The sequence below is a fragment of the Trichomycterus rosablanca genome, chromosome 5, assembly GCF_030014385.1.
Source record: "Trichomycterus rosablanca isolate fTriRos1 chromosome 5, fTriRos1.hap1, whole genome shotgun sequence".
Lineage (NCBI taxonomy): Eukaryota > Metazoa > Chordata > Actinopteri > Siluriformes > Trichomycteridae > Trichomycterus > Trichomycterus rosablanca.
The window spans coordinates 19242609-19260996 of NC_085992.1; the positions used below are offsets into that span (position 1 = coordinate 19242609).

The 18388-nt window shown below is 38.5% G+C and overlaps 29 non-coding genes and 5 pseudogenes across 29 annotated transcripts; all 34 read left to right on the forward strand.

The window, feature by feature from the left end:
* The first annotated feature begins 130 nt into the window (after window positions 1-130).
* On the forward strand, window positions 131-249 carry LOC134315393 (5S ribosomal RNA). Its single transcript, XR_010012545.1, has one exon. It is a non-coding gene; the product is annotated as a 5S ribosomal RNA (ribosomal RNA).
* Window positions 250-612: 363 nt separating this feature from the next.
* Window positions 613-731, forward strand: LOC134315487 (5S ribosomal RNA; annotated as a pseudogene).
* A 292-nt stretch (window positions 732-1023) lies between these two features.
* Window positions 1024-1142, forward strand: LOC134315394 (5S ribosomal RNA). Its single transcript, XR_010012546.1, has one exon. It is a non-coding gene; the product is annotated as a 5S ribosomal RNA (ribosomal RNA).
* Window positions 1143-1461: 319 nt separating this feature from the next.
* Window positions 1462-1580, forward strand: LOC134315488 (5S ribosomal RNA; annotated as a pseudogene).
* A 276-nt stretch (window positions 1581-1856) lies between these two features.
* LOC134315395 (5S ribosomal RNA) lies at window positions 1857-1975 on the forward strand. The gene has a single exon (XR_010012547.1). It is a non-coding gene; the product is annotated as a 5S ribosomal RNA (ribosomal RNA).
* Window positions 1976-2302: 327 nt separating this feature from the next.
* LOC134315421 (5S ribosomal RNA) lies at window positions 2303-2421 on the forward strand (annotated as a pseudogene).
* Window positions 2422-2709: 288 nt separating this feature from the next.
* On the forward strand, window positions 2710-2828 carry LOC134315397 (5S ribosomal RNA). Its single transcript, XR_010012548.1, has one exon. It is a non-coding gene; the product is annotated as a 5S ribosomal RNA (ribosomal RNA).
* A 296-nt stretch (window positions 2829-3124) lies between these two features.
* LOC134315598 (5S ribosomal RNA) lies at window positions 3125-3243 on the forward strand. The gene has a single exon (XR_010012665.1). It is a non-coding gene; the product is annotated as a 5S ribosomal RNA (ribosomal RNA).
* Window positions 3244-3540: 297 nt separating this feature from the next.
* LOC134315599 (5S ribosomal RNA) lies at window positions 3541-3659 on the forward strand. The gene has a single exon (XR_010012666.1). It is a non-coding gene; the product is annotated as a 5S ribosomal RNA (ribosomal RNA).
* A 337-nt stretch (window positions 3660-3996) lies between these two features.
* LOC134315600 (5S ribosomal RNA) lies at window positions 3997-4115 on the forward strand. The gene has a single exon (XR_010012667.1). It is a non-coding gene; the product is annotated as a 5S ribosomal RNA (ribosomal RNA).
* Window positions 4116-4406: 291 nt separating this feature from the next.
* On the forward strand, window positions 4407-4525 carry LOC134315601 (5S ribosomal RNA). The gene has a single exon (XR_010012668.1). It is a non-coding gene; the product is annotated as a 5S ribosomal RNA (ribosomal RNA).
* A 337-nt stretch (window positions 4526-4862) lies between these two features.
* On the forward strand, window positions 4863-4981 carry LOC134315602 (5S ribosomal RNA). The gene has a single exon (XR_010012669.1). It is a non-coding gene; the product is annotated as a 5S ribosomal RNA (ribosomal RNA).
* Window positions 4982-5284: 303 nt separating this feature from the next.
* LOC134315604 (5S ribosomal RNA) lies at window positions 5285-5403 on the forward strand. Its single transcript, XR_010012671.1, has one exon. It is a non-coding gene; the product is annotated as a 5S ribosomal RNA (ribosomal RNA).
* Window positions 5404-5722: 319 nt separating this feature from the next.
* Window positions 5723-5841, forward strand: LOC134315606 (5S ribosomal RNA). Its single transcript, XR_010012672.1, has one exon. It is a non-coding gene; the product is annotated as a 5S ribosomal RNA (ribosomal RNA).
* A 279-nt stretch (window positions 5842-6120) lies between these two features.
* LOC134315607 (5S ribosomal RNA) lies at window positions 6121-6239 on the forward strand. Its single transcript, XR_010012673.1, has one exon. It is a non-coding gene; the product is annotated as a 5S ribosomal RNA (ribosomal RNA).
* A 299-nt stretch (window positions 6240-6538) lies between these two features.
* LOC134315422 (5S ribosomal RNA) lies at window positions 6539-6657 on the forward strand (annotated as a pseudogene).
* A 280-nt stretch (window positions 6658-6937) lies between these two features.
* Window positions 6938-7056, forward strand: LOC134315398 (5S ribosomal RNA). Its single transcript, XR_010012549.1, has one exon. It is a non-coding gene; the product is annotated as a 5S ribosomal RNA (ribosomal RNA).
* A 276-nt stretch (window positions 7057-7332) lies between these two features.
* LOC134315608 (5S ribosomal RNA) lies at window positions 7333-7451 on the forward strand. The gene has a single exon (XR_010012674.1). It is a non-coding gene; the product is annotated as a 5S ribosomal RNA (ribosomal RNA).
* Window positions 7452-7724: 273 nt separating this feature from the next.
* LOC134315609 (5S ribosomal RNA) lies at window positions 7725-7843 on the forward strand. Its single transcript, XR_010012675.1, has one exon. It is a non-coding gene; the product is annotated as a 5S ribosomal RNA (ribosomal RNA).
* Window positions 7844-8180: 337 nt separating this feature from the next.
* Window positions 8181-8299, forward strand: LOC134315610 (5S ribosomal RNA). The gene has a single exon (XR_010012676.1). It is a non-coding gene; the product is annotated as a 5S ribosomal RNA (ribosomal RNA).
* Window positions 8300-8594: 295 nt separating this feature from the next.
* On the forward strand, window positions 8595-8713 carry LOC134315611 (5S ribosomal RNA). Its single transcript, XR_010012677.1, has one exon. It is a non-coding gene; the product is annotated as a 5S ribosomal RNA (ribosomal RNA).
* Window positions 8714-9024: 311 nt separating this feature from the next.
* LOC134315612 (5S ribosomal RNA) lies at window positions 9025-9143 on the forward strand. The gene has a single exon (XR_010012678.1). It is a non-coding gene; the product is annotated as a 5S ribosomal RNA (ribosomal RNA).
* A 275-nt stretch (window positions 9144-9418) lies between these two features.
* On the forward strand, window positions 9419-9537 carry LOC134315613 (5S ribosomal RNA). Its single transcript, XR_010012679.1, has one exon. It is a non-coding gene; the product is annotated as a 5S ribosomal RNA (ribosomal RNA).
* A 311-nt stretch (window positions 9538-9848) lies between these two features.
* LOC134315614 (5S ribosomal RNA) lies at window positions 9849-9967 on the forward strand. The gene has a single exon (XR_010012680.1). It is a non-coding gene; the product is annotated as a 5S ribosomal RNA (ribosomal RNA).
* Window positions 9968-10269: 302 nt separating this feature from the next.
* On the forward strand, window positions 10270-10388 carry LOC134315616 (5S ribosomal RNA). Its single transcript, XR_010012682.1, has one exon. It is a non-coding gene; the product is annotated as a 5S ribosomal RNA (ribosomal RNA).
* Window positions 10389-10683: 295 nt separating this feature from the next.
* On the forward strand, window positions 10684-10802 carry LOC134315617 (5S ribosomal RNA). The gene has a single exon (XR_010012683.1). It is a non-coding gene; the product is annotated as a 5S ribosomal RNA (ribosomal RNA).
* A 331-nt stretch (window positions 10803-11133) lies between these two features.
* On the forward strand, window positions 11134-11252 carry LOC134315618 (5S ribosomal RNA). Its single transcript, XR_010012684.1, has one exon. It is a non-coding gene; the product is annotated as a 5S ribosomal RNA (ribosomal RNA).
* A 295-nt stretch (window positions 11253-11547) lies between these two features.
* LOC134315619 (5S ribosomal RNA) lies at window positions 11548-11666 on the forward strand. Its single transcript, XR_010012685.1, has one exon. It is a non-coding gene; the product is annotated as a 5S ribosomal RNA (ribosomal RNA).
* Window positions 11667-11957: 291 nt separating this feature from the next.
* LOC134315407 (5S ribosomal RNA) lies at window positions 11958-12077 on the forward strand (annotated as a pseudogene).
* A 419-nt stretch (window positions 12078-12496) lies between these two features.
* Window positions 12497-12615, forward strand: LOC134315620 (5S ribosomal RNA). The gene has a single exon (XR_010012686.1). It is a non-coding gene; the product is annotated as a 5S ribosomal RNA (ribosomal RNA).
* A 295-nt stretch (window positions 12616-12910) lies between these two features.
* Window positions 12911-13029, forward strand: LOC134315621 (5S ribosomal RNA). Its single transcript, XR_010012687.1, has one exon. It is a non-coding gene; the product is annotated as a 5S ribosomal RNA (ribosomal RNA).
* Window positions 13030-13328: 299 nt separating this feature from the next.
* On the forward strand, window positions 13329-13447 carry LOC134315622 (5S ribosomal RNA). The gene has a single exon (XR_010012688.1). It is a non-coding gene; the product is annotated as a 5S ribosomal RNA (ribosomal RNA).
* A 306-nt stretch (window positions 13448-13753) lies between these two features.
* Window positions 13754-13872, forward strand: LOC134315623 (5S ribosomal RNA). The gene has a single exon (XR_010012689.1). It is a non-coding gene; the product is annotated as a 5S ribosomal RNA (ribosomal RNA).
* A 299-nt stretch (window positions 13873-14171) lies between these two features.
* Window positions 14172-14290, forward strand: LOC134315624 (5S ribosomal RNA). The gene has a single exon (XR_010012690.1). It is a non-coding gene; the product is annotated as a 5S ribosomal RNA (ribosomal RNA).
* The last annotated feature ends 4098 nt before the right edge of the window (window positions 14291-18388 follow it).

An 18388-nucleotide genomic window follows, 5' to 3' on the forward strand; every position in this document is an offset into this window, starting at 1 on the left:
TCTATCTATCTATCTATCTATTTATCTAATCTATGAAAGGCCTTCCAATGTAATTCCAGCCCAGATAGCTGGCTAGCACTCAGATAGCTGGCTGACTAGCTATAACAGGCCTTTAAATCCAGCTTCTTTCGCTTACGGCCAAACCACCTTGGGAATGCCTGATCTCGTCCGATCTCAGAAGCCAAGCAGGGTTGGGCTCAGTCAGTACCTAGATGGGAGACTGCCTGGGAATACTGAGTGCTGTAAGCTTTTTATTTTTGAGTTTCAGCCCCATTCATGAAGTGTCATTTAGCAGTTAGCTAGCATAATAAAGGATCTATCTATCTATCTATCTATCTATCTATCTATCTATCTATCTATCTATCTATCTATCTATCTATCTATCTATCTATCTATCTATCTATCTATCTATCTATCTATCTATCTATCTATCTATCTATCTATCTATCTATCTATCTATCTATCTATCTATCTATCTATCTATCTATCTATCTATCTATCTATCTATCTATCTATGAAAGGCCTACCAATGTAATTCCAGCCCAGATAGCTGGCTAGCACTCAGATAGCTGGCTGACTAGCTATAACAGGCCTTTAAATCCAGCTTCTTTCGCTTACGGCCAAACCACCTTGGGAACGCCTGAACTCGTCCGATCTCAGAAACCAAGCAGGGTTGGGCTCAGTCAGTACCTAGATGGGAGACTGCCTGGGAATACTGAGTGCTGTAAGCTTTTTATTTTTGAGTTTCAGCCCCATTCATGAAGTGTCATTTAGCAGTTAGCTAGCATAATAAAGGATCTATCTATCTATCTATCTATCTATCTATCTATCTATCTATCTATCTATCTATCTATCTATCTATCTATCTATCTATCTATCTATCTATCTATCTATCTATCTATCTATCTATCTATTTATCTAATCTATGAAAGGCCTTCCAATGTAATTCCAGCCCAGATAGCTGGCTAGCACTCAGATAGCTGGCTGACTAGCTATAACAGGCCTTTAAATCCAGCTTCTTTCGCTTACGGCCAAACCACCTTGGGAATGCCTGATCTCGTCCGATCTCAGAAGCCAAGCAGGGTTGGGCTCAGTCAGTACCTAGATGGGAGACTGCCTGGGAATACTGAGTGCTGTAAGCTTTTTATTTTTGAGTTTCAGCCCCATTCATGAAGTGTCATTTAGCAGTTAGCTAGCATAATAAAGGATCTATCTATCTATCTATCTATCTATCTATCTATCTATCTATCTATCTATCTATCTATCTATCTATCTATCTATCTATCTATCTATCTATCTATCTATCTATCTATCTATCTATCTATCTATCTATCTATCTATCTATCTATCTATCTATCTATCTATGAAAGGCCTACCAATGTAATTCCAGCCCAGATAGCTGGCTAGCACTCAGATAGCTGGCTGACTAGCTATAACAGGCCTTTAAATCCAGCTTCTTTCGCTTACGGCCAAACCACCTTGGGAACGCCTGAACTCGTCCGATCTCAGAAACCAAGCAGGGTTGGGCTCAGTCAGTACCTAGATGGGAGACTGCCTGGGAATACTGAGTGCTGTAAGCTTTTTATTTTTGAGTTTCAGCCCCATTCATGAAGTGTCATTTAGCAGTTAGCTAGCATAATAAAGGATCTATCTATCTATCTATCTATCTATCTATCTATCTATCTATCTATCTATCTATCTATCTATCTATCTATCTATCTATCTATCTATCTATCTATCTATCTATTTATCTAATCTATGAAAGGCCTTCCAATGTAATTCCAGCCCAGATAGCTGGCTAGCACTCAGATAGCTGGCTGACTAGCTATAACAGGCCTTTAAATCCAGCTTCTTTCGCTTACGGCCAAACCACCTTGGGAATGCCTGATCTCGTCCGATCTCAGAAGCCAAGCAGGGTTGGGCTCAGTCAGTACCTAGATGGGAGACTGCCTGGGAATACTGAGTGCTGTAAGCTTTTTATTTTTGAGTTTCAGCCCCATTCATGAAGTGTCATTTAGCAGTTAGCTAGCATAATAAAGGATCTATCTATCTATCTATCTATCTATCTATCTATCTATCTATCTATCTATCTATCTATCTATCTATCTATCTATCTATCTATCTATCTATCTATCTATCTATCTATCTATCTATCTATCTATCTATCTATCTATCTATCTATCTATCTATCTATCTATCTATCTATGAAAGGCCTACCAATGTAATTCCAGCCCAGATAGCTGGCTAGCACTCAGATAGCTGGCTGACTAGCTATAACAGGCCTTTAAATCCAGCTTCTTTCGCTTACGGCCAAACCACCTTGGGAACGCCTGATCTCGTCCGATCTCAGAAACCAAGCAGGGTTGGGCTCAGTCAGTACCTAGATGGGAGACTGCCTGGGAATACTGAGTGCTGTAAGCTTTTTATTTTTGAGTTTCAGCCCCATTCATGAAGTGTCATTTAGCAGTTAGCTAGCATAATAAAGGATCTATCTATCTATCTATCTATCTATCTATCTATCTATCTATCTATCTATCTATCTATCTATCTATCTATCTATCTATCTATCTATCTATCTATCTATCTATCTATCTATCTATCTATCTAATCTATGAAAGGCCTTCCAATGTAATTGCAGCCCAGATAGCTGGCTAGCACTCAGATAGCTGGCTGACTAGCTATAACAGGCCTTTAAATCCAGCTTCTTTCGCTTACGGCCAAACCACCTTGGGAATGCCTGATCTCGTCCGATCTCAGAAGCCAAGCAGGGTTGGGCTCAGTCAGTACCTAGATGGGAGACTGCCTGGGAATACTGAGTGCTGTAAGCTTTTTATTTTTGAGTTTCAGCCCCATTCATGAAGTGTCATTTAGCAGTTAGCTAGCATAATAAAGGATCTATCTATCTATCTATCTATCTATCTATCTATCTATCTATCTATCTATCTATCTATCTATCTATCTATCTATCTATCTATCTATCTATCTATCTATCTATCTATCTATCTATCTATCTATCTATCTAATCTATGAAAGGCCTTCCAATGTAATTCCAGCCCAGATAGCTGGCTAGCACTCAGATAGCTGGCTGACTAGCTATAACAGGCCTTTAAATCCAGCTTCTTTCGCTTACGGCCAAACCACCTTGGGAACGCCTGATCTCGTCCGATCTCAGAAGCCAAGCAGGGTTGGGCTCAGTCAGTACCTAGATGGGAGACCGCCTGGGAATACTGAGTGCTGTAAGCTTTTTATTTTTTGGTTTCAGCCCCATTCATGAAGTGTCATTTAGCTGTTAGCTAGCATAATAAAGTATCTATCTATCTATCTATCTATCTATCTATCTATCTATCTATCTATCTATCTATCTATCTATCTATCTATCTATCTATCTATCTATCTATCTATCTATCTATCTATCTATCTATCTATCTATCTATCTATCTATCTATCTATCTATAAAAGGCCTTCCAATGTAAATCCAGCCCAGATAGCTGGCTAGCACTCAGATAGCTGGCTGACTAGCCTTTAAATCCAGCTTCTTTCGCTTACGGCCAAACCACCTTGGGAACGCCTGATCTCGTCCGATCTCAGAAGCCAAGCAGGGTTGGGCTCAGTCAGTACCTAGATGGGAGACCGCCTGGGAATACTGAGTGCTGTAAGCTTTTTATTTTTTGGTTTCAGCCCCATTCATGAAGTGTCATTTAGCTGTTAGCTAGCATAATAAAGTATCTATCTATCTATCTATCTATCTATCTATCTATCTATCTTATCTATCTTATCTATCTATCTATCTATCTATCTATCTATCTATCTATCTATCTATCTATCTATCTATCTATCTATCTATCTATCTATCTATCTATCTATCTATCTATCTATCTATCTATCTATCTATCTATCTATAAAAGGCCTTCCAATGTAAATCCAGCCCAGATAGCTGGCTAGCACTCAGATAGCTGGCTGACTAGCTATAACAGGCCTTTAAATCCAGCTTCTTTCGCTTACGGCCAAACCACCTTGGGAACGCCTGATCTCGTCCGATCTCAGAAGCCAAGCAGGGTTGGGCTCAGTCAGTACCTAGATGGGAGACCGCCTGGGAATACTGAGTGCTGTAAGCTTTTTATTTTTTGGTTTCAGCCCCATTCATGAAGTGTCATTTAGCTGTTAGCTAGCATAATAAAGTATCTATCTATCTATCTATCTATCTATCTATCTATCTATCTATCTATCTATCTATCTATCTATCTATCTATCTATCTATCTATCTATCTATCTATCTATCTATCTATCTATCTATCTATCTATCTATCTATAAAAGGCCTTCCAATGTAAATCCAGCCCAGATAGCTGGCTAGCACTCAGATAGCTGGCTGACTAGCTATAACAGGCCTTTAAATCCAGCTTCTTTCGCTTACGGCCAAACCACCTTGGGAACGCCTGATCTCGTCCGATCTCAGAAGCCAAGCAGGGTTGGGCTCAGTCAGTACCTAGATGGGAGACCGCCTGGGAATACTGAGTGCTGTAAGCTTTTTATTTTTTGGTTTCAGCCCCATTCATGAAGTGTCATTTAGCTGTTAGCTAGCATAATAAAGTATCTATCTATCTATCTATCTATCTATCTATCTATCTATCTATCTTATCTATCTTATCTATCTATCTATCTATCTATCTATCTATCTATCTATCTATCTATCTATCTATCTATCTATCTATCTATCTATCTATCTATCTATCTATCTATCTATCTATCTATCTATCTATCTATCTATAAAAGGCCTTCCAATGTAAATCCAGCCCAGATAGCTGGCTAGCACTCAGATAGCTGGCTGACTAGCTATAACAGGCCTTTAAATCCAGCTTCTTTCGCTTACGGCCAAACCACCTTGGGAACGCCTGATCTCGTCCGATCTCAGAAGCCAAGCAGGGTTGGGCTCAGTCAGTACCTAGATGGGAGACCGCCTGGGAATACTGAGTGCTGTAAGCTTTTTATTTTTTGGTTTCAGCCCCATTCATGAAGTGTCATTTAGCTGTTAGCTAGCATAATAAAGTATCTATCTATCTATCTATCTATCTATCTATCTATCTATCTATCTATCTATCTATCTATCTATCTATCTATCTATCTATCTATCTATCTATCTATCTATCTATCTATCTATCTATCTATCTATCTATCTATCTATCTATCTATAAAAGGCCTTCCAATGTAAATCCAGCCCAGATAGCTGGCTAGCACTCAGATAGCTGGCTGACTAGCTATAACAGGCCTTTAAATCCAGCTTCTTTCGCTTACGGCCAAACCACCTTGGGAACGCCTGATCTCGTCCGATCTCAGAAGCCAAGCAGGGTTGGGCTCAGTCAGTACCTAGATGGGAGACCGCCTGGGAATACTGAGTGCTGTAAGCTTTTTATTTTTTGGTTTCAGCCCCATTCATGAAGTGTCATTTAGCTGTTAGCTAGCATAATAAAGTATCTATCTATCTATCTATCTATCTATCTATCTATCTATCTATCTATCTATCTATCTATCTATCTATCTATCTATCTATCTATCTATCTATCTATCTATCTATCTATCTATCTATCTATCTATCTATCTATCTATCTATCTATCTATCTATCTATCTATAAAAGGCCTTCCAATGTAAATCCAGCCCAGATAGCTGGCTAGCACTCAGATAGCTGGCTGACTAGCTATAACAGGCCTTTAAATCCAGCTTCTTTCGCTTACGGCCAAACCACCTTGGGAACGCCTGATCTCGTCCGATCTCAGAAGCCAAGCAGGGTTGGGCTCAGTCAGTACCTAGATGGGAGACCGCCTGGGAATACTGAGTGCTGTAAGCTTTTTATTTTTTGGTTTCAGCCCCATTCATGAAGTGTCATTTAGCTGTTAGCTAGCATAATAAAGTATCTATCTATCTATCTATCTATCTATCTATCTATCTATCTATCTATCTATCTATCTATCTATCTATCTATATATCTATCTATCTATCTATCTATCTATCTATCTATCTATCTATCTATAAAAGGCCTTCCAATGTAAATCCAGCCCAGATAGCTGGCTAGCACTCAGATAGCTGGCTGACTAGCTATAACAGGCCTTTAAATCCAGCTTCTTTCGCTTACGGCCAAACCACCTTGGGAACGCCTGATCTCGTCCGATCTCAGAAGCCAAGCAGGGTTGGGCTCAGTCAGTACCTAGATGGGAGACCGCCTGGGAATACTGAGTGCTGTAAGCTTTTTATTTTTTGGTTTCAGCCCCATTCATGAAGTGTCATTTAGCTGTTAGCTAGCATAATAAAGTATCTATCTATCTATCTATCTATCTATCTATCTATCTATCTATCTATCTATCTATCTATCTATCTATCTATCTATCTATCTATCTATCTATCTATCTATCTATCTATCTATCTATCTATCTATCTATCTATCTATCTATAAAAGGCCTTCCAATGTAAATCCAGCCCAGATAGCTGGCTAGCACTCAGATAGCTGGCTGACTAGCTATAACAGGCCTTTAAATCCAGCTTCTTTCGCTTACGGCCAAACCACCTTGGGAACGCCTGATCTCGTCCGATCTCAGAAACCAAGCAGGGTTGGGCTCAGTCAGTACCTAGATGGGAGACTGCCTGGGAATACTGAGTGCTGTAAGCTTTTTATTTTTGAGTTTCAGCCCCATTCATGAAGTGTCATTTAGCAGTTAGCTAGCATAATAAAGGATCTATCTATCTATCTATCTATCTATCTATCTATCTATCTATCTATCTATCTATCTATCTATCTATCTATCTATCTATCTATCTATCTATCTATCTATCTATCTATCTATCTAATCTATGAAAGGCCTTCCAATGTAATTGCAGCCCAGATAGCTGGCTAGCACTCAGATAGCTGGCTGACTAGCTATAACAGGCCTTTAAATCCAGCTTCTTTCGCTTACGGCCAAACCACCTTGGGAATGCCTGATCTCGTCCGATCTCAGAAGCCAAGCAGGGTTGGGCTCAGTCAGTACCTAGATGGGAGACTGCCTGGGAATACTGAGTGCTGTAAGCTTTTTATTTTTGAGTTTCAGCCCCATTCATGAAGTGTCATTTAGCAGTTAGCTAGCATAATAAAGGATCTATCTATCTATCTATCTATCTATCTATCTATCTATCTATCTATCTATCTATCTATCTATCTATCTATCTATCTATCTATCTATCTATCTATCTATCTATCTATCTAATCTATGAAAGGCCTTCCAATGTAATTCCAGCCCAGATAGCTGGCTAGCACTCAGATAGCTGGCTGACTAGCTATAACAGGCCTTTAAATCCAGCTTCTTTCGCTTACGGCCAAACCACCTTGGGAACGCCTGATCTCGTCCGATCTCAGAAGCCAAGCAGGGTTGGGCTCAGTCAGTACCTAGATGGGAGACCGCCTGGGAATACTGAGTGCTGTAAGCTTTTTATTTTTTGGTTTCAGCCCCATTCATGAAGTGTCATTTAGCTGTTAGCTAGCATAATAAAGTATCTATCTATCTATCTATCTATCTATCTATCTATCTATCTATCTATCTATCTATCTATCTATCTATCTATCTATCTATCTATCTATCTATCTATCTATCTATCTATCTATCTATCTATCTATAAAAGGCCTTCCAATGTAAATCCAGCCCAGATAGCTGGCTAGCACTCAGATAGCTGGCTGACTAGCCTTTAAATCCAGCTTCTTTCGCTTACGGCCAAACCACCTTGGGAACGCCTGATCTCGTCCGATCTCAGAAGCCAAGCAGGGTTGGGCTCAGTCAGTACCTAGATGGGAGACCGCCTGGGAATACTGAGTGCTGTAAGCTTTTTATTTTTTGGTTTCAGCCCCATTCATGAAGTGTCATTTAGCTGTTAGCTAGCATAATAAAGTATCTATCTATCTATCTATCTATCTATCTATCTATCTATCTATCTATCTTATCTATCTTATCTATCTATCTATCTATCTATCTATCTATCTATCTATCTATCTATCTATCTATCTATCTATCTATCTATCTATCTATCTATCTATCTATCTATCTATCTATCTATCTATCTATCTATAAAAGGCCTTCCAATGTAAATCCAGCCCAGATAGCTGGCTAGCACTCAGATAGCTGGCTGACTAGCTATAACAGGCCTTTAAATCCAGCTTCTTTCGCTTACGGCCAAACCACCTTGGGAACGCCTGATCTCGTCCGATCTCAGAAGCCAAGCAGGGTTGGGCTCAGTCAGTACCTAGATGGGAGACCGCCTGGGAATACTGAGTGCTGTAAGCTTTTTATTTTTTGGTTTCAGCCCCATTCATGAAGTGTCATTTAGCTGTTAGCTAGCATAATAAAGTATCTATCTATCTATCTATCTATCTATCTATCTATCTATCTATCTATCTATCTATCTATCTATCTATCTATCTATCTATCTATCTATCTATCTATCTATCTATCTATCTATCTATCTATCTATCTATCTATCTATAAAAGGCCTTCCAATGTAAATCCAGCCCAGATAGCTGGCTAGCACTCAGATAGCTGGCTGACTAGCTATAACAGGCCTTTAAATCCAGCTTCTTTCGCTTACGGCCAAACCACCTTGGGAACGCCTGATCTCGTCCGATCTCAGAAGCCAAGCAGGGTTGGGCTCAGTCAGTACCTAGATGGGAGACCGCCTGGGAATACTGAGTGCTGTAAGCTTTTTATTTTTTGGTTTCAGCCCCATTCATGAAGTGTCATTTAGCTGTTAGCTAGCATAATAAAGTATCTATCTATCTATCTATCTATCTATCTATCTATCTATCTATCTATCTATCTATCTATCTATCTATCTATCTATCTATCTATCTATCTATCTATCTATCTATCTATCTATCTATCTATCTATCTATCTATCTATCTATCTATCTATCTATAAAAGGCCTTCCAATGTAAATCCAGCCCAGATAGCTGGCTAGCACTCAGATAGCTGGCTGACTAGCTATAACAGGCCTTTAAATCCAGCTTCTTTCGCTTACGGCCAAACCACCTTGGGAACGCCTGATCTCGTCCGATCTCAGAAGCCAAGCAGGGTTGGGCTCAGTCAGTACCTAGATGGGAGACCGCCTGGGAATACTGAGTGCTGTAAGCTTTTTATTTTTTGGTTTCAGCCCCATTCATGAAGTGTCATTTAGCTGTTAGCTAGCATAATAAAGTATCTATCTATCTATCTATCTATCTATCTATCTATCTATCTATCTATCTATCTATCTATCTATCTATATATCTATCTATCTATCTATCTATCTATCTATCTATCTATCTATCTATAAAAGGCCTTCCAATGTAAATCCAGCCCAGATAGCTGGCTAGCACTCAGATAGCTGGCTGACTAGCTATAACAGGCCTTTAAATCCAGCTTCTTTCGCTTACGGCCAAACCACCTTGGGAACGCCTGATCTCGTCCGATCTCAGAAGCCAAGCAGGGTTGGGCTCAGTCAGTACCTAGATGGGAGACCGCCTGGGAATACTGAGTGCTGTAAGCTTTTTATTTTTTGGTTTCAGCCCCATTCATGAAGTGTCATTTAGCTGTTAGCTAGCATAATAAAGTATCTATCTATCTATCTATCTATCTATCTATCTATCTATCTATCTATCTATCTATCTATCTATCTATCTATCTATCTATCTATCTATCTATCTATCTATCTATCTATCTATCTATCTATCTATCTATCTATCTATCTATCTATCTATCTATAAAAGGCCTTCCAATGTAAATCCAGCCCAGATAGCTGGCTAGCACTCAGATAGCTGGCTGACTAGCTATAACAGGCCTTTAAATCCAGCTTCTTTCGCTTACGGCCAAACCACCTTGGGAACGCCTGATCTCGTCCGATCTCAGAAGCCAAGCAGGGTTGGGCTCAGTCAGTACCTAGATGGGAGACCGCCTGGGAATACTGAGTGCTGTAAGCTTTTTATTTTTTGGTTTCAGCCCCATTCATGAAGTGTCATTTAGCTGTTAGCTAGCATAATAAAGTATCTATCTATCTATCTATCTATCTATCTATCTATCTATCTATCTATCTATCTATCTATCTATCTATCTATCTATCTATCTATCTATCTATCTATCTATCTATCTATCTATCTATCTATCTATCTATCTATCTATCTATCTATAAAGGCCTTCCAATGTAAATCCAGCCCAGATAGCTGGCTAGCACTCAGATAGCTGGCTGACTAGCTATAACAGGCCTTTAAATCCAGCTTCTTTCGCTTACGGCCAAACCACCTTGGGAACGCCTGATCTCGTCCGATCTCAGAAGCCAAGCAGGGTTGGGCTCAGTCAGTACCTAGATGGGAGACCGCCTGGGAATACTGAGTGCTGTAAGCTTTTTATTTTTTGGTTTCAGCCCCATTCATGAAGTGTCATTTAGCTGTTAGCTAGCATAATAAAGTATCTATCTATCTATCTATCTATCTATCTATCTATCTATCTATCTATCTATCTATCTATCTATCTATCTATCTATCTATCTATCTATCTATCTATATATCTATCTATCTATCTATCTATCTATCTATCTATCTATAAAAGGCCTTCCAATGTAAATCCAGCCCAGATAGCTGGCTAGCACTCAGATAGCTGGCTGACTAGCTATAACAGGCCTTTAAATCCAGCTTCTTTCGCTTACGGCCAAACCACCTTGGGAACGCCTGATCTCGTCCGATCTCAGAAGCCAAGCAGGGTTGGGCTCAGTCAGTACCTAGATGGGAGACCGCCTGGGAATACTGAGTGCTGTAAGCTTTTTATTTTTTGGTTTCAGCCCCATTCATGAAGTGTCATTTAGCTGTTAGCTAGCATAATAAAGTATCTATCTATCTATCTATCTATCTATCTATCTATCTATCTATCTATCTATCTATCTATCTATCTATCTATCTATCTATCTATCTATCTATCTATCTATCTATCTATCTATCTATCTATCTATCTATCTATCTATCTATCTATCTATCTATCTATCTATCTATCTATCTATAAAAGGCCTTCCAATGTAAATCCAGCCCAGATAGCTGGCTAGCACTCAGATAGCTGGCTGACTAGCTATAACAGGCCTTTAAATCCAGCTTCTTTCGCTTACGGCCAAACCACCTTGGGAACGCCTGATCTCGTCCGATCTCAGAAGCCAAGCAGGGTTGGGCTCAGTCAGTACCTAGATGGGAGACCGCCTGGGAATACTGAGTGCTGTAAGCTTTTTATTTTTTGGTTTCAGCCCCATTCATGAAGTGTCATTTAGCTGTTAGCTAGCATAATAAAGTATCTATCTATCTATCTATCTATCTATCTATCTATCTATCTATCTATCTATCTATCTATCTATCTATCTATCTATCTATCTATCTATCTATCTATCTATCTATCTATCTATCTATCTATCTATCTATCTATCTATAAAAGGCCTTCCAATGTAAATCCAGCCCAGATAGCTGGCTAGCACTCAGATAGCTGGCTGACTAGCTATAACAGGCCTTTAAATCCAGCTTCTTTCGCTTACGGCCAAACCACCTTGGGAACGCCTGATCTCGTCCGATCTCAGAAGCCAAGCAGGGTTGGGCTCAGTCAGTACCTAGATGGGAGACCGCCTGGGAATACTGAGTGCTGTAAGCTTTTTATTTTTTGGTTTCAGCCCCATTCATGAAGTGTCATTTAGCTGTTAGCTAGCATAATAAAGTATCTATCTATCTATCTATCTATCTATCTATCTATCTATCTATCTATCTATCTATCTATCTATCTATCTATCTATCTATCTATCTATCTATCTATCTATCTATCTATCTATCTATCTATCTATCTATCTATAAAAGGCCTTCCAATGTAAATCCAGCCCAGATAGCTGGCTAGCACTCAGATAGCTGGCTGACTAGCTATAACAGGCCTTTAAATCCAGCTTCTTTCGCTTACGGCCAAACCACCTTGGGAACGCCTGATCTCGTCCGATCTCAGAAGCCAAGCAGGGTTGGGCTCAGTCAGTACCTAAGATGGGAGACCGCCTGGGAATACTGAGTGCTGTAAGCTTTTTATTTTTTGGTTTCAGCCCCATTCATGAAGTGTCATTTAGCTGTTAGCTAGCATAATAAAGTATCTATCTATCTATCTATCTATCTATCTATCTATCTATCTATCTATCTATCTATCTATCTATCTATCTATCTATCTATCTATCTATCTATCCATCCATCCATCCATCCATCCATCCATCCATCCATCCATCCATCCATCCATCCATCCATCCATCCATCTATCTATCTATCTATCTATCTATCTATCTATCTATCTATCTATCTATCTATCTATCTATCTATCTATCTATCTATCTATCTATCTATCTATCTATCTATAAAAGGCCTTCCAATGTAAATCCAGCCCAGATAGCTGGCTAGCACTCAGATAGCTGGCTGACTAGCTATAACAGGCCTTTAAATCCAGCTTCTTTCGCTTACGGCCAAACCACCTTGGGAACGCCTGATCTCGTCCGATCTCAGAAGCCAAGCAGGGTTGGGCTCAGTCAGTACCTAGATGGGAGACCGCCTGGGAATACTGAGTGCTGTAAGCTTTTTATTTTTTGGTTTCAGCCCCATTCATGAAGTGTCATTTAGCTGTTAGCTAGCATAATAAAGTATCTATCTATCTATCTATCTATCTATCTATCTATCTATCTATCTATCTATCTATCTATCTATCTATCTATCTATCTATCTATCTATCTATCTATATATCTATCTATCTATCTATCTATCTATCTATCTATCTATAAAAGGCCTTCCAATGTAAATCCAGCCCAGATAGCTGGCTAGCACTCAGATAGCTGGCTGACTAGCTATAACAGGCCTTTAAATCCAGCTTCTTTCGCTTACGGCCAAACCACCTTGGGAACGCCTGATCTCGTCCGATCTCAGAAGCCAAGCAGGGTTGGGCTCAGTCAGTACCTAGATGGGAGACCGCCTGGGAATACTGAGTGCTGTAAGCTTTTTATTTTTTGGTTTCAGCCCCATTCATGAAGTGTCATTTAGCTGTTAGCTAGCATAATAAAGTATCTATCTATCTATCTATCTATCTATCTATCTATCTATCTATCTATCTATCTATCTATCTATCTATCTATCTATCTATCTATCTATCTATCTATCTATCTATCTATCTATCTATCTATCTATCTATCTATCTATCTATAAAAGGCCTTCCAATGTAAATCCAGCCCAGATAGCTGGCTAGCACTCAGATAGCTGGCTGACTAGCTATAACAGGCCTTTAAATCCAGCTTCTTTCGCTTACGGCCAAACCACCTTGGGAACGCCTGATCTCGTCCGATCTCAGAAGCCAAGCAGGGTTGGGCTCAGTCAGTACCTAGATGGGAGACCGCCTGGGAATACTGAGTGCTGTAAGCTTTTTATTTTTTGGTTTCAGCCCCATTCATGAAGTGTCATTTAGCTGTTAGCTAGCATAATAAAGTATCTATCTATCTATCATCTATCTATCTATCTATCTATCTATCTATCTATCTATCTATCTATCTATCTATCTATCTATCTATCTATCTATCTATCTATCTATCTATCTATCTATCTATCTATCTATCTATCTATCTATCTATCTATAAAAGGCCTTCCAATGTAAATCCAGCCCAGATAGCTGGCTAGCACTCAGATAGCTGGCTGACTAGCTATAACAGGCCTTTAAATCCAGCTTCTTTCGCTTACGGCCAAACCACCTTGGGAACGCCTGATCTCGTCCGATCTCAGAAGCCAAGCAGGGTTGGGCTCAGTCAGTACCTAGATGGGAGACCGCCTGGGAATACTGAGTGCTGTAAGCTTTTTATTTTTTGGTTTCAGCCCCATTCATGAAGTGTCATTTAGCTGTTAGCTAGCATAATAAAGTATCTATCTATCTATCTATCTATCTATCTATCTATCTATCTATCTATCTATCTATCTATCTATCTATCTATCTATCTATCTATCTATCTATCTATCTATCTATCTATCTATCTATCTATCTATCTATCTATCTATCTATAAAAGGCCTTCCAATGTAAATCCAGCCCAGATAGCTGGCTAGCACTCAGATAGCTGGCTGACTAGCTATAACAGGCCTTTAAATCCAGCTTCTTTCGCTTACGGCCAAACCACCTTGGGAACGCCTGATCTCGTCCGATCTCAGAAGCCAAGCAGGGTTGGGCTCAGTCAGTACCTAGATGGGAGACCGCCTGGGAATACTGAGTGCTGTAAGCTTTTTATTTTTTGGTTTCAGCCCCATTCATGAAGTGTCATTTAGCTGTTAGCTAGCATAATAAAGTATCTATCTATCTATCTATCTATCTATCTATCTATCTATCTATCTATCTATCTATCTATCTATCTATCTATCTATCTATCTATCTATCTATCTATCTATCTATCTATCTATCTATCTATCTATCTATCTATCTATCTATCTATCTATCCATCTATCTATAAAAGGCCTTCCAATGTAAATCCAGCCCAGATAGCTGGCTAGCACTCAGATAGCTGGCTGACTAGCTATAACAGGCCTTTAAATCCAGCTTCTTTCGCTTACGGCCAAACCACCTTGGGAACGCCTGATAGCGCCTCCTAGTGGTGAGAGGAAGTCGTGACCTTTAACCTGCAGCAGGAAGAGAGAGGCTCTTCCAAAGTGTGTTTGCTTTGTTACTTTTGTTTGTTTAATTTTGTACTAAACTTTGATTTAATTTTTTTGTTTATTTTGTATAAAATTTCTTTTGCTGTCCCCCAGCAGATTAACTGCTTGGGGGTCGGTCTTTTTCTTACTTTACAAAATGGATAAACTGGTAAATGACCCTGGACTGGAACAAAGACAAAGAGAAATGGATTACCCCAAAACAAACCAAAAAGACAAGAAGGCTGAAGAAAAAGGAATGGATCAAAGACACAGAGAAAAAGAAAACGGACTAAGTAATCAAGATATTGAAAACAAGAGCACAATTAATGAAATGCAAAATGGATCAAACAAAGACAGAAAAGAGGAATCAACAGACCAGAAGGAAAATGAGACAATAGAGAACGCTGAACAAAAGAAGAACGATCAGCAAAAAAGACCACATGCTGAAAGAGAAAAGACGGAGGACTGGAAGAAAAAGATACAAGACAAAGCACAATTCTATGACAAACTGAAAACAAGAGCAGGACACCAAAAAGATTACAAAAAAGAAGCAACATTAATAATAGAGCTCAAAGAAGGAAGCGAAATATCTGCTATGGACATTATAAAAACTCTAAATGAAAAACTTGGAGTTGGGAAATTAATCGGACTGCGCCCCAGACCCAATAACGAGTTTGAGGCCACTCTTGAAAATGAAAATCTGTGTGAGGAGTTGCTTGATGGAGTAGAAATAAAAGGACAAATATGTGACATCAGAAGATTAACCACAACAGAGCTGATGGTCTCATTCCTTAACCTCCCGACGTACATATCTGACGCAGAAATCCTGGTCAAGCTAATAAAGTGGGGAGTGACTCCTGTTCTCCCGCTCAAGCGCCGTTTCTACCCGAACACCACCATTGCCGACGGAACGAGGTTCATTAGGGTGAAATTCCCTAAAGAGGTAGTGTCCCTACCATATAGCGCAAGGTTCGAGACTGGGGACGGCCCTCAGTATTTCAGAATCATACATGACCGACAGGTTAAAGTCTGCAGACTCTGCATGTCAGCGGAGCATGTTATGAGGAGCTGTCCCCAGCTCACCTGCAGGGAATGCCTGCAACAGGGACACTATGCTCGGGACTGCGTCTCAACGAAATGTCCGGACTGCAACCGGGCGATGATCAGGTGTACCTGTGAACACGAGCCGGATATAGAAGAGCGGCGCGAGACAGCGGAGAGCGATGCGGAGAGTGATAAGGAGACCACCAGCTGCGAAAATGCTGAAAAGATGGAAATCGGGCAGGAGGAGGAGAACGACCAACAGACCAACACAACACAGAGGACATCAGAACAGGAAAACGCAAACCCTGAGAAAGATCAGAACATGGACATTCAAAACACAGAAAATAACGACACAGTGCACGAAATCACGAGGACACAAACATCACAGGACCCCGAAACGGAATTAAACACAATGGAACTCGAACTGGACAATACAGAAGACAGACCTAATGAAAAAAGCAAAAGGGAAAGAGAGGAGACCAGCGAAGAACCTTTCATTCCGGTGAGTCTGACACGCCGTCGTATATCGAAGAAAGTCACGCCGAATATTATAGAGGCTAATAAAAGACATGAACAGTTAAAAATGAAGAGAAAAGGAATATATAAGAACTCAAATGAAAGTGATTAAGGAGTTTTTTATTCTGCTCAACCTCATGAGCACTCTAACCTTAACATCTTTAAATGCACGAGGTTTGAGCAGAACAGAGAAGCTACGAAAACTATTAGAACAGACAAAGTCGACTGATATTTTATGTTTACAAGAAACAAAATGGAGTGATGAACGGGCAAATTATTATCAAAAAATATGGGATGGTGAAATATATTTTAATAATGATCCAAAGCAAAAAAGAGGCGTAGCGATTTTATTAAAAAAAGGTTTTTATGACACAACAAATATAATATACACTGATAATGAAGGAAGAGTTTTAACACTCAAAATAAAAACAAAAGATAGGGATATAACAATATGTAATTTACATGCGCCAAATGAAGAAAATGAAAAGAAATTTTTTTTTGCAAATATAAGTGTTTTAATGGACACATGGAGTAACACAATATTAATTGGAGATTTTAACACTGTTTTAAAGAAAACTGATTTAGATAATTCAATGGTATTTAAAGAAGATAAAGGAAGAGATGAATTATATGCATTAATGCAAAAACATAATTTATTAGAGATATGGGAAAAAAGAAATAAGGATAAAAGAGATTTTTCAAGGAGACAAATAGTAAACGGGATATTAAAACAAAGCCGAATTGATCTATGTCTGATAAATAAACAATATGAAAATAACATCCTAAAATCAATATATAAAAAATACGCAGAAAGTGACCATGAAATTTTAGAAATCAAATTAAACCTGATCGATGTAGAAAGAGGACCTGGTACCTGGATTTTAAATACAGAGATTTTAAAAGATTGGATTTTTAAAATAGAAATCGAGAACATTATTTTAAATAATCTAGATTGTGACCTGTTTATAGAAAATAAAAGGATATGGTGGGATAATGTAAAGAGGGATATTAAAATACATGCAATCAGATACTCGAGAAAAATCCAAAAAACAAAAAGAGACAACGAAATGAAAATTAGAAAAGATTTGCAGAAGGAGCTGGAAAAATGGACAAATGATGAAGGAGAATTAGAAAAAATTATCCAATTAGAAGAAGCACTAAAAGAAATAATAGAGGAAAAATGTAAAGGGGCTATGATTAGAAGCAGAACAAAATATGCAATAGATGGAGAAAAATGTAATAAATTCTTTTTTGATCTAGAAAAAACAAAGAGAAATGCAGATTTAATTAAAAATATAAAAAGAAAAGATGGGAAAATAATAGATGAAAAAGAAAAGATTTTAAAGGAAGTATACAATTTCTATGAGGAACTTTTTAAAAATAAAAGAATAAATAAAGAAGAAGAAACATTTTTAAATGAAAAAATAAAAATTAAACTAACAGAGGAAAATAAAGAAATATGTGATGAGGAAATCACTGAAAACGAAATAGAAAAAGCAATAGACAGCCTTAATAATGGAAAAAGCCCAGGCCTAGATGGTTTACCATCAGAATTTTATAAAACTTTTAAATCTATTTTAACACCAATATTACTTACCGTTTTTAAAGAAATTAAAGAAAACGGGCAGTTAACAGAAAGTATGAAAAAAGGTTTAATTAAAATCATATATAAAAAGAAAGGAAACAAAAATGATTTGAAAAATTTTAGACCAATAAGCCTCCTAAATACGGATTACAAAATTTTAGCAAAGGTTTTAGCAAACAGACTAAAAGAGATTTTACCACAAATTATAACGACAAATCAGACATACAGTGTGTTGGGGAGGGACATCTCAGATACAGTGAGTAACATAAGAGATACGATATGGTACATGAAAGGAAAAAACATAGAGGGATACCTAGTAAGCATTGACTTTGAAAAAGCATTTGATAGAATAGAACATGACTACCTTTTCAATCTTTTAGAAACACTGGGGTTTGGAGAATATTTTAAAAGCTGGCTAAAAATTTTATATACAAATACTATGAGTTGTGTAAAAGTTAATGGTTTTTTAACAGAGTTTATTCCAATAAAAAGATCAATAAGACAAGGATGCCCTTTGTCAGCATTACTGTATACACTAGCTGCTGAA